Below are 13,262 nucleotides of genomic sequence, written 5' to 3' on the forward strand. Positions count from 1 at the left end.
CTAAAGTCACTCATTAGCTAGTGATTTTTTTGCAGATTCTTTAAGATTTTCTAGGTACACAATCATTTTGTCTGCAAATAAGACTTTTAATTTCTTTCTTTGCAATCTCTATGTTTGTTTTTTTTTTGGCTTCTTTTTCTTACTTCATTCACTGGCTAGGGTCATCAATAAATGTTGAAAATGAGAAGAGAAAGCAGACATTCTTTTCTTGTTCCTGATCTTTGTCTATAAGAAACATTCAAACCTGTAGAAAATTTTAATGAGTTTCTTTGAGCCAAGCTGACAAGACTTGCCGGAAAGCAAAATCTCAATGGATTAAGAAAATGCCTCAAAGAATGCAGTTTTGCAGCTTATTTTATACATAGAATCAAAAGAGGAGACGTAAGGAGAGTTACATGAAGTCCACTGGTGGTAAACTAACGGGGTAGGAGAAAGTAAAATGGGGAAATCTCTAAGACTGAATAAAAAGTAAAACAGAAAGACATACTTCTTTTACACTGTGGGTACATGATAGTTAATAATTAACATTTAGAGCACGTAGAGATGATATGTGGGCAAGATAACAATGAGGGGTTCTGCTGTCCAGAGCTCTGGTGCCTCTGTTGTGCCTTTGGGGGGTCTCGAAAAAGACACTACTTTGACATTTCAGAGCTATGTTATCTTAGATGCAAAAAGACAATAAACAGGCTTACTTAAGGTAAAGACTGACCTTTGTCCAGGAATCTACAGGCCAAAAATGTGACTACTTGCCCTGACCTGTTTTTAGTTACGAATTTTTATATTCAGACCATCCTATGTGGTTTATTTAGGCCTCTGATTTGTAGTGCCTGCTATGCTGGCCTCCCCTAAGCTTGTCAGGCCCCTTTCTTGGTCCACATTTTAGAAGGAAAGTGTTTAGTCTTCATAGATGTCGTTTATGAGGTTGAGGAAGTTTCATCAGCTTGGCGAGATCACTGCTTCACTTGGGATCCCCCTATCACTACCACAGTGTGGAATGTGTCTTCAAGCAGAAAGCTATGGTAATTGTAGGGTTCATTCATAGTTCTGCTCTTCCTGTTATCCCATATCTGAAAATATTTGTTCCTTATAGTTCATTCAGTTTTCTAGTAGGCTGGTAAATCTAGTTCTAACAACTACCTTATGGCCCGCATTCAGAGTAGATAGACAAATATCCATTCTTAGTACCCCCAGTTTACTTAAGTCAGCGAAATTAAAAATAGTTATTTATATTTGCAGTTTTTATTATGACTTCTATCATACACTTGAATTAATTTTAAATTTTTGAATACCTATTACAGATTGAAGGCTTTTGAGAAACTCAGTCTCTTCAGTTAAAAATAATAAACCGAATGATCTGACAAAGCACAAGATGACCCTTTCACACCCACAAAGAATTAAATTCCAAGTAGTTCTGGATTTTCCTACTAATGGGCTGAATAAGCTACAGTGACACTGAAGAAAGTCCTCAAGAGAAGCTAAGAGACCAGATACTTTAGGTAGAAAGTTGTCAGCTTGTTACAAAAATGTCCAGTACTTCTTGCAAACTCTGTAATGCTACTACAAAATCTTCCACTAAAGTCTAAATTTCATGTAGCTTGGGACTGTGTCTTATTCCTGCCTGGACCCTAACAGTTCCAAGCACAGTGCTTTTCACATTGTAGTGGCCAGTGCTATTTACTGAATGGAATTGCAAAACTGTGTAATGCACAGTAAAACATCATGTTTACAAGAAAACAAGTTTTAAGTAAATTGCATATTCAAATCTGAAATGTTTTTCCCCCTTTGGTGATTTAGATCATGAAAATTAATTAATATTTTCACTCACCTACCTAACATTTATTGGGCATGTCCTATAGGGCAATAACTATTATAACAGAAGCTGCTAATTGCCTCAGAGCACCTATTCTGTCCTTTTTGGTAATAGAACCCTATAATTTTAGATTGGGATTTTCATATTTAGCTAAAAGACTATATTTCACAGATTCCTTTACATCTAAGTATGATCATTTGACTGAGTTCTAACCATAAAATCTCAGTAGAGATTTGTGGAAATTCTAAGAAGTCTCCTTAAAAGAAAGGGCATATATAATATCATTCTTTTATTCCTTTCACCATTCTTATTCCTTAGTCTTGGATGTACAAATTCTATTAGCAATTTCGGAACATTAAGGTAGGGCCATATTCTAGGGATGTTACTCCATGCATAGGAAAGAGCCTAATGACCTCATAGAATCACTAAACTATGTCTGAGTTGCCTAACTCTAGACTGCTTTTCTAAGAGAAAAGTAAAATTCAATTTTGATTAAACTATTATTATTTGAGATTTTACATTATATGCATGTGAATCAAATTGCAACAAATACAATCATTTGAAAAAAGTGTTTGAATAGTCTACCTTTGCTAATTATTTATGAGATTCTATTAGTTAGCTTTTTCATTGTGCTAATACTGCGTAATGGACAGCCCCCAATATCTCAGAGACTTAAAACAGCATGGACTTTTCTTTTTTATGGGGTCTGTGTGTTGACTGCTATTCATCTAATCTTGGACATGATGATGCTTTTGGCTAGTCTCCAGACTCCATATCAGGATCAGGTGTTTTCCATGTGTTGTTATCATTTGGGTCCAGCAGCTACCTGGACTATCTACTTTTAATGATGGAAAGTGCAAGAGGACAAACCACCTTTAAAGTTTCTGCTAATATTTCATTGGCAAGTCACATGGCCAAGCTCATCAATGAGATGGAAAATTTTACCTCCACCTACTCTGTTGAGAGGAATTGCAATGACACATGACAATGTGTGTGAATGAATAACTTTCTAACAAGGAGAGAGTGAAAAATCTGTTAAGGGGAACTTGGAAAAGTTATAAAGATTTTAGAAGGTTACTTAAACTCTCTGGCTCAGTTTTAATTTTTGAAACCAAAGTGTTATGTTAGTGACCTATACACTTTAGCTTTAAATTATGTGGCTATAATTCTATATCATCTTACTTCCTTCCTGATTCTCAGGGGACAGAGATATACCAAAGTATAATACTAGAGGATATTTCTTTAAAGTACCAATTAGAGTTATTGAACTTTAATTGAAATGAGGAAGGGTAAAGCAGATGTCAGCAATTTTATTAGGGATTTTTCTCTACAAAATGTGTTGCTTCTCCCATCTTACCATTAAGAAGGGGATGGGATGGGAGTTGAGTCTGATAACTTTAGGACCTTTGTTCACCTGCCACTTTGATGGTTGGGAGTATAGGATTTTATCACTTGGCAATTTCCCCCACAATTTTTAAGTAAAAAAAAAGACAACTTTCCTTCTTTTATTTTCTTTCTTTTTTTTTTCAGTGTGTGCATGTAGGAACATACATCTTCTAGTACACAGTCCATTTTATTGCAATATGTTTATCTTCTGAGGTATATGCCCAGCCTTACTGTGATTTATTTAAGTATAATAGACAGAAGATACCATTTATTCATTTTGTTTCTGTGATAGAAGGGACTACAAGGTTGTGTTAGTCAGGGTCCCCTAGAGAAACAGAACCAATAACATACATACATATATATACACACATATACATATATATATACATATATATATATGTGTGTGTGTGTATATATATGTGTATATATATATATATATATATATATATATACAAGTATACAAAGAGATTTATTATGATGCATTGGCTCATATGATTATGGAAGCTGAGAAGTCCCATAATCTGCCATCTGAAAACTGGCCTCAGGAAAGCTAGTGGTGTGTTTCCAGTCCATACTCACAGGCCTGAGACCAGGGGAGAACCAGGAGGCCAGCAGTATGAGTCTCGGTCTGAGTCTGAATGCCTGAGAACCAGGAGCACCAATGTCCAAGGGCAGGGGAAGATGATGTCCCAGCTCAAACAGAGCAAATCTGTCCTCCCTCTCTGCCTTTTTTATTCTATTTAAACCCTCAGTGGATTGGATGATGCCCACCTGCATTTTTTACTGAGTCCACTGATTCAAATACTAATTTCATCCAGGAACCTCCTCACAGACATACCCAGAAATAATGTTTTACCAACTAGCCAGGTATTCTTCAACCCAGTCAAGTTGGGAAATAAAATTAACCATCACAAGACCTATAAAGAGGATTTTGACCAAAGGTGTCTCTGAAGAAGAAGAAAAATCCCAAAGTTTAACTGACTTGTCAGAATCATGTATTACCAAAGAAGGCTCATTAATGCATTATATAACACTTGAGCTGAAGGTGGATGCCAGTAGAAACTAATATTATGCTGCTCTACAATTATGGGTTATAAATTAGGCATATGGATATTAGATAACATACTCACTGATGATTACTAACATTTCTTGAGTCAGTCAAAAGATGCTAATATATGTTGCACTTTTACCATAAACTAGCCAGTGTGCTCACTGATTTACATGTATACTGGCCATCTAAGAAACAGTTATACCATTACTCCTGTTCTGGGTATAGTGCCTTTTCTAATGGAACCTACTACCCTCTTCTCTCTGCCATGTAGAATACATAAGAGCTGTCATCTTACAGACCGCAAACCCTGGCCACAGTTACTTGACCCAAGAACAGCCAGTGAGAGCCCATTACTGAGAATTTTGACTTTAGGACCTGAGAGAATATGATAGGGGCAAGCACAAAATCTCAAACTCAGGAACATTTAGCGGCCATGGTTCTGCTTTTGAGGAAACTGGTAAGAAAGAACAAAACTGATATTCCCAGTGAAATAGGTAAAAAATCTAGGGAGAGAAAGAGTCCTGGAGTTATTTAAAGACCTGGATTTCAATTGTTTTTAAGGAGTAGTTGTATCTTGTGGCTCAGTTGTTCACTATTTCCTTCAATTATATGAGATATCTTGTCAACTAATTTCCATTTTTGCTGAGATTAGTTTGAGTGGTACTCCTATCACTTATAACAAAAGCACAGAACTAACACAATGGATTATCTCACTTAATTCTCTCAACAATCCTTTAGGGTAGGTCCCACTAACCCCTTTTTGCAAATGCGGAAACCAAGTTTAGAGAGGTTCTAATCTTGCCCAGGTTAAGCAGCTTGTGAATAGCAAAGATAGGAGTAACACCCCAGCAAACTTCCAAAACATAGGACTAGTGAACTATGGCTATAAGAAGACTGATTTTACAAAGAACTAATTAGAGCTTGCACATATTAAGAAGTATTTGTCTTTTTTGCTTATCTGGAGAGGATATATATTTTTTAGAGGTTAGTGTTATCAGTTACTCATTGCTACAAAACAAGTCACCCCAAAACTCAATGGCTTAACACAACAACAATTTATTAATTTTCATGCATCTGCAGATGGGTGGAAAGTCAGCTGATCTAGGTTGGGCTCAATTAGAGTAGCCCTAGTCCACATGTCACCCATCCTCCTTGGGCCAGTGGACTGGTCATAACCAAGGCACAGCCTTTCCAGGGAGATGACAGAGACACAGAGAACAAACTCACACATGTAATGTTATTTTATGTCTCTACTTGTGTTACATTTGCTTCTATCTTTTTGGTTAAAAGAAGTCATGTAGCTGAACCCACAGTCAAGGGGGTAGTCAAATATATACTGCCTCAGGGAACTTTAGAGAGACATGGGAAAGGGCACAGTGATGGGGGATAAAGAATCTGGGGCCATAAACTCAATCTACTGCACAGACGGTTATCAGAAATGTTTTGAATTTTTCTTAGTGACAGTGTTCTGGTTAATTATTACTGTGGATTAGGAGCTCAGAAAATGCTCACCTGGATGGTTCTGGCTCATTCAGTTTCTCATACAGTTGCAGTTAGATGATGGCTGGAGTTGGAACAGGGGGTGCTGAAGCAGATGGGGCTGGCTGGGTATCTTGCTTTTGTAGCCTTACCAGGTGGTCTTTCTACATGTTTTAGTTTGGTCATCCTCACAGCATGGCAGCCTTAGGGTGCATGGACTGCTTACTTGAAAAGCAAGGCATTAAGAGCAAGTAATCTAGTTCATGAATGTGAAGCTAGCCTTGTACGTTATATAACCACTTGGGCTACTGTATTACGTCAGTTAAAGTGTTAAAACGTTCAAAGAGAGGAATATTAGACTTCACTTCTTGAGAGGGGAGTGGCAAGCTTCTAGAGCATGCAGAATGAGAAATATTAGTGATTATTTTTATGTTTTAGTATATGTAGTCTGCCACAATTAGTATTGTGACAAATCAGTATGATAGAGCAGAAAATTAGACCTGTGTCCTAGTTCAGGTTTGCCACATACTAGCTATGTAACTTTACACATATTTATCTGATCTGCCAGTGTTGTCCCATAGTAGGCATCACATAAATATCAAATGAATGAATGAATGACATAGAATGATTTCTTCAGCCTTCAATTTTCTCCCTTGTATGTCATGAATAATACCTAAGGAAAGTCATGAAGAATAAATGAGATGAGAGACTTGAAGATGTTTTGAAAATTTGACAGGGCAACCATCTATGGGTATGCTTATCTTTTTTTTTTCCAGAGCCTTTGTTATTCTTTTTGTAATATTCTCAGTGATATTAAATCTTTGGACTGTGACTAATTTGTTCTCTAGAAAGAATTAAAATTCATTTGGAGCAGAGAAAGGACATATGATTTCACTGGGTAATAACATTTTGGGGTCTAAAATGAGATACCATTATGATATAATGAGACTGGTATTTTTAAAGTGGCTGATAACCTAGTCTGGGTGACATTTCTAAGAAAACATTGCTGAGTGAAGTCAGGGGACTCAAAACAACTATGTAGTGGCTACAGATAAGGGATAAATGTTCATTTGAACATTTGTTAAAAAATAAACTTAAATGCCTTATCATCATCTCTCCTGTCCAGTGACAGTGGAAAGAACTAAGCTTCATTTCCAGGATGGAGAAATTTGAATTTTACTTGATCAGTTACAAGAAAAGCCAACTAGAATTAAGTGAAGTAATTATATTTACAGCTAAGGACCAGCTATAAATTTCTAAAAGTTATAAGAAAAGTACTTTAATTCAGTCACCACTATATTCATCTTCTTAAGGTTGAAATACCTAGACATAATTTTTTACTTATATGCTTTTTTTTCTTTTTGTAATCTTGGAGATGGTGAATGGGAAGTATTTTTTAGGTATTATTTCTGAAGTTTTCTTTTACTTACAAAAAGATAAATGATTTCTTAGTCACTGAAGCAAAAAAAAATTAATAAGAAGGAAAGTGATTTCAGCAAATGGGGCTAATCATTTACTAGTGTTTACTTTCTTAAAGGTAGATGGTAGCAGTTGGTTTCTTCTTGGGCAATCTCATCTACCTGTGAAGAAGTGGATGACACTGTGACATCAAAACCAGTCTGTGAGCAGACTAGTTAGGTAATTTTGATATTATTTTCACTTGGAGGAAAGCTTAGTGGGGGAAAAAAGTGTTTTAAAAGAGAGAAAATATAAAAGAAAAAGATAAAAAATAAAACTATATAATAAATAATACCCCACATAAGTTGTATGTATGTTATAATAGGGTATATATATTTTATAAGTATACACACTAGAATTATGCACTGAATTAACATTCTAACTGATTGCCTACTGTTCTAAAAATTTCACTAATGACCATTGTATATCCATCCATTTCTTCTCAAACCTGAAAGGCGGTGAAGAGCTACCAGAGATTCTGGGGTGGCTTATCGTCTGCTTGACTTTATGGATTAAATCTCAGTCTGATTTCACTTGCCCACGTCCCTTTGCCCTTCTTCAGATGAGGCCAAGGTCAGTTCAGCATAACTATACCTTCACCTATCATGGGTATTATCAGTCATTACATTTCTGCCACCGCAAGGCACAACAAAACCAAAAGGCTTCTCACTCTAATTGGCACTTTCCTTACTGCTAATGGTTGAGCATATTTTAATATATTTGTTGATAATTTGTGATTCTTCTGTGAATTGCCTGCTTTTGTCTTCTACTCTTTTATTATTGGGTTATTTTCTTTTTATGAATTTGTAAAAGCTTTTTATAATATTGACTGTTGTGATATACACAGAGATGTGCCACCCACATCCCCCTGCAAGGAGGGGTTTGTTGTCTCTGCTACACAGAGTACTGTTAGTAGGGAGCCTTTAATTGCCAGTCCATTCAGGGATGGCATCACCTTCACAGTCACCTTGCCCAATGCCACACTTATACCCTAGCAGCTCACATTCGATGACAGATGTGTTGGAGGGAACATTATAAAGGTCCAGCCATTCTGGCCCAATAAGAGACAAATTCTGTTAGGTGATTTTACCTCTAAAACTCCCTGTGTGATCAGCTAAAGCTATTTGTGTCTGCCTTGCAATTGGACTTCTGCCTCAGCTAAATCCTGAATCCTTCCTTTGGTTTCCAAAGGGATTGATCCTAAGAAAAGCTCCTAACAAATATCCTGTCTCAGGTTCTGCTTCCTAGAGAATCCATCCTGTGGAAAATATATATTTCATATGTTGTGGTAAATAATGTCTCAGAAAACATTCCTCAGGCATATATTGCCTCAGGACCTTTGCACATTCTCTTTTTACACTGCTTTTCCCTTGGCTGTCTCCTACTTCTCTTCTAGGTATCAGCTAAAATGTCATATCCTTACTGAGGCTTTCCCTGATCTTCAATCTAAAGCAAGTATCCCTATTATTTTCTGTCATAGCTTCCTATATTTTCCTTCATAGCACTTATCTCAGTTTTTAATCTTATCAATAGATTTATATGATTTTTATTTAATGCTTGAATTCTACGCCAGACTATGAACACCATGAGCACAGATAAGTTTCCTATTTTTTATCATTCTGTATCCATTCATTACTATTATAGTTCCTAATACATAGCACATCTTTAGTAAATACTAGTTAAATGAATGAAGAGATGAATAAAGGAGGGAGGGAAAGGATATAAAAATGTGATTTCCAAACAAAGAAAACTCCTTAGCTACTAAGTTTGTAATACCGGCATTACCAACTGAAATTATGAAACCATTCTGCATTCTTTTTTGGCACCCTGAAACTCTTGTGGTGTGGGCATGAGGACTGACATAAGTTAATCCTGTCCATATTTTCTTGCAATTAATTACTTAAAATTTATTCCGAGGAATTGTCTTTGGAACCCAGTGTTATTTTGAATCCAATTTGAAAACCATTATTTTATGTAATTAGCAGAGTATAAAAAAGAAAAAAAAGTTCTATGGTAAAACCACTTAAAAACAAAATTAATTCCCACTGCTTAAGGCCTAAAGGGAAAATCTAGAAAGTGGGCAGAGAAAATGGGCTGTCTCATTAGATTTTGTTCAGGACCTATTATTATCAATTTACTAGCTCACACTTGAATTGGATTAGAGTATTACCATGATTACTATATTTATATTATTACAAGGGATTTATAATGTGTCATTTGGAGCTGAAATTTCTCATGATTATTTTAGCTTAGAAGCAATAATAATACTTAATCAAGCAAAACTTTGTATTTTTTCATGCCGTTTAACAATGTGTAGTTATCCATCACATGATTCTTACACGATGGATACATTTTATTATGTCCAACTTAGTAACTGAAAAAATGAGAGCTTAATACCAAATGTATTCTGCACATCCCTGGGACTTGGTTAAAAACAACTTGATTATCTTCTTTTCTATTTTTAAGAGGTATATGGGCTTCAGGACTTGGGCTTATTTTCACATATATGCAATCATTCAGAGAAATAATTTCTACATGCTAACAACCTTTTCTTTGTTGGCCAGAAAGGGAACTAAATGTAGTTTCTCATCTTCCAACCAATTATGTCTCTGTTTGCTGGGTGAGTTTGTTTCTTGGACCATTTGTTTCATCAAAACTTGGATTTTAAAACAGGGAAGAAGAACATTTAAAGAAATAAGTAAAGGACAGACAGAACTCTTTTCTGCCCTTCAATCAAGACAATCTTAAAGAGGAATCCAAGGGTGACAGAGAAAGAATATATACTACTTCCACTTACTAGGTTTGCCACCAGGAGTTCTGAGGTAGAATTTCAGGGGTCAGTGAACTCGGATTAAAAAAAAAAATTACATCTTTATTTTCATTTACTTCAAACTAAAATTTAGCATTTATGAATGCAGGCAACAAACCTTACAGTAGAGTTAATAGTATCTATGTTTTTTTCCTCCAGTAGAAATGGTATATATTTGTTGTATGATTTTTCCAGGGTTGTGGATGCCTCTAAATATCATTTACACCCATTACTACTTCGCAATTATGGTAGTGATTATATCTGCTGCTAGATCTAGCCACTAAATGCCTCAGCGAAGAAGCAAGTATGTTATTAGATCACAACGTCTTTAAAAAATATATTTTTGTAAATATATTTTAATATAATTGGTTGACTATATATTTTATTTTATGCATTTACAAACTCTTTGAGAAAAATGTCATAGGTCTCATAAGACTGCTAATGGAGTTAATGGAACAAAAAATGGTCAGGAACCCCAAAAGCGGTTATTTTCAACCTTATTAGACTTAACTTTCCCCTTTTAAAAAAATTGAGGTGAAATTCACATAACATATAATGAACCATTTTTGAGTGTACAATTCAGTAGCAGCTAGTGCAGTCACAGTATTATGTACCCACCACCTGTCCAGTTTCAAAACATTTTTATTATCCCAGAAGGGCATATTACCCCATGCCCTCCTAGTAATCACGCCCCATTCTACCCCTCCCCATCCCATGACAGTCACTAACCTTTTTTCTGTCTCTATATATTTGCCTATTCTGGATATATCATGTAAAAAGAATCATACAACATGTGCCCTTTTGTGTCTGGCATGTTTTATTTAGCATAATGCTTTTGATGTCTATCCAACTTGTAGAATGTACCAGAATTTCATTTGTTTTTATGACTAACTAATATTCCATTGCGCAATTTGTTTACCCAACTCAACAACAAAAAGGCCAACAACTTAATTAAACAATGGGCAATGAATTTGAATACACATTTTTCCAAAGAGGACATACAAATGCCAAAAAACACAAGAAAAGATGTTCAACTTCATGGGTCATGAAGGAAATACAAATAAAACCACAATGAGATACCACTACATACCCAGTAGGATGGCTATAATAATTTTTTTTAAAAATAATAAGTATTAATAAGGATGTGGAGAAATAGGAACTCTTGTCTATTGCTGGTAGGAATGTAAAATGGTGTGGTTGTTATGGAACATGGTTTAATGTTCCTCAAAGAGTGAAATGTAGAATTGCCATATTACCCAGGAGAAATGAAAACATATCTACACAGAAACTTACATCCAGATATTTATAGCAGTATTATTTATAATAGCCAAAGGATGGAAACCATCCACATGTCTATCAGTGGATGGTTGGATGGATAAGCTAAACTTCCCTTTTAATAAGAAATCATTTGCAACAACATCTTTCCTCTCCCGAAATGAGATTGGTAGATAACAAAAACCTTTATTGTTATCTGATAATTAAAAAAAGCAATAAATGTAATGTCTAACTATCATATAAAGAAGACATAAAAGAAAAGTGATTTATAATAAAATTTTATGTATTTCAATATGAAAATGTTCGGGCACCAGAACTCAAGACTTATGAAGTAGTAATATTTAGAATCGCCATGAATTAAGAGCTGTAAATGCAGACTGATACTCTTAGAGACTCAAATACCGTGAGCATATTAAAATAATGCAAAAAATACTTTGTGTCATATACAAAATGGCATTAGTTTTTAGGCTGAGATCATTTTTAAAACACAGATTCCTCCTCTACACAAATGTCTGATGTGACATTTGCGAGCAATGGAGTATACCGGGCAACATTTTCTCATGCAGGGCTGTCTTAAGTGCCATAGTATGTACGGCATCTCTGACTCCTACCCCTTAAATAAATGGCAGTAATACTCCTTAATAATTGTAACATCAGAAAACACCCTGACCATTTAAAAAATGCCTCTTTGGGGGCAGTAGTGTCCTTTTGAGAATATGTGACCCAACGTGTACTCCCTGAATCTTGACATTTTCCTGAAGATTTATATTTTATCCTTAAATGCATATTTGCATTCTATGATACAGTGTTTAAATCTGTCACTCTCATGTATCATAACCGCATGGAAGCCAGTCTCCTAAAAACACAAGTCTACCTCCAAAAGCATCAATGGGCCATATAGCTATACCTGCAACCTTCAAAGGAAGTCGTAGGAAAGAGTTACGTGTCATCACATACAGCAGAACTTCTTTAAAGCCCATTTGAAATCTCTTGCTCTTTTCACAAAGTCCCTCTCTCTTCCCAGATACCTATGCTTCAGCTTTTCCAGCCAGGCTGGCTTCAGAGCTCTGCACAACATTCTCTAAATGTTTTACTCCAACACACTCCACCAAACAGAACAAACATGACAATATAATCTGGTGACTAAGTTTTCTGGTCCCTCCCTTCTGTGGGACCCACCCTCTTCAAGGAGTTATCTTGGTATCTGTTCCCTGTCGCTTTATGGCAGAACAAGGCATTTTGGCACCTGGGGCTTCATTTCTAAGGTTTCTGAGTTTTAGGAATAGAGTTACGGGAACATATATTATATATAACATATATATGCACATATATATAACATATCCTGGAAGGTGCTGTCGGCAGCCCTGCCCCTGCCTCCTGCCTCCTGCTAAGCCTTTCCTTGCTCTGATTGGGAGAGTGGTTGCAGTCTTGACACCCCACAGTACCTTCCTCCAAGTAGCTGCTTAAAAACCTCTTTAAAACAAGTTGATTTGTATAATACAACATCTAAAATAGCAATATTTTATATATATATATAATTATATATAAAATATATATATATATAATATATATATATATATATATATATATATATATATATAACCCCAAATCAATTTGTTTTCAGGGACTCTGCTAGTGGAAAGTGAGGGAAAAAACTTGGAAACAATGTCACTTCAGGAAAGAAAACAAAATTCACATCCTAAAGGCTGAGCCACCAAGACTGAGGTTGCCGAGACCCACCGTTTGCTCTGTGTCATGTGGGTAGAGGTGTCAGACCCATTGGAAATTTCTTTTTTACTTGGACCAAATATTGGACATACTTCCTTCATCCAAAATAACCCGAGCTATGTCCTAATATTTGAGTTAAACAATCTTTTTCAAGAATTTTCACAAAACATTGCTGAATTACCATACAGGTATGGATCTGGCAGGTGTACAGAGGGTGCCAAAAAAATTGTACACACATTTTAAGAAAGGAAAAAACTGTATTAAAA

The sequence above is a fragment of the Hipposideros armiger genome, unplaced genomic scaffold (assembly GCF_001890085.2).
Source record: "Hipposideros armiger isolate ML-2016 unplaced genomic scaffold, ASM189008v1 scaffold_892, whole genome shotgun sequence".
Taxonomy (NCBI): Eukaryota; Metazoa; Chordata; class Mammalia; order Chiroptera; family Hipposideridae; genus Hipposideros; species Hipposideros armiger.